Below are 343 nucleotides of genomic sequence, written 5' to 3'. Positions count from 1 at the left end.
TGTTGCATAATATAATTACAAATGCAAACACAAGTAAAATTTAGAAGATTACAGTGCTATTGACTAGCGGACATAATGTAATTAAGCCATTTGTAATCAAGAAAACCAAATTAAATTGCATAATATATGATATTTAAGTGGTATTTTGCAAAATGCAACAATTTAAACTTCATAACAGCATAGAAAATTCCGCACACCATATTCTTTCAATCTAAATAAATTTAATTAAAAAAAATTTCTTTAATAAAATAATTATTAAATAAAAAATATTTTTATAAATACAGATAATTCTTGCAATAACGTATCTTTACATTTTTTTCTATATTTAATTCAAATTAAATTA

Source organism: Trachymyrmex septentrionalis, unplaced genomic scaffold (assembly GCF_001594115.1).
Source record: "Trachymyrmex septentrionalis isolate Tsep2-gDNA-1 unplaced genomic scaffold, Tsep1.0 scaffold75, whole genome shotgun sequence".
Classification (NCBI taxonomy): Eukaryota; Metazoa; Arthropoda; class Insecta; order Hymenoptera; family Formicidae; genus Trachymyrmex; species Trachymyrmex septentrionalis.
The sequence above is the reverse complement of the archived record's forward strand: the minus strand, read 5'-3'. Positions refer to the sequence as shown.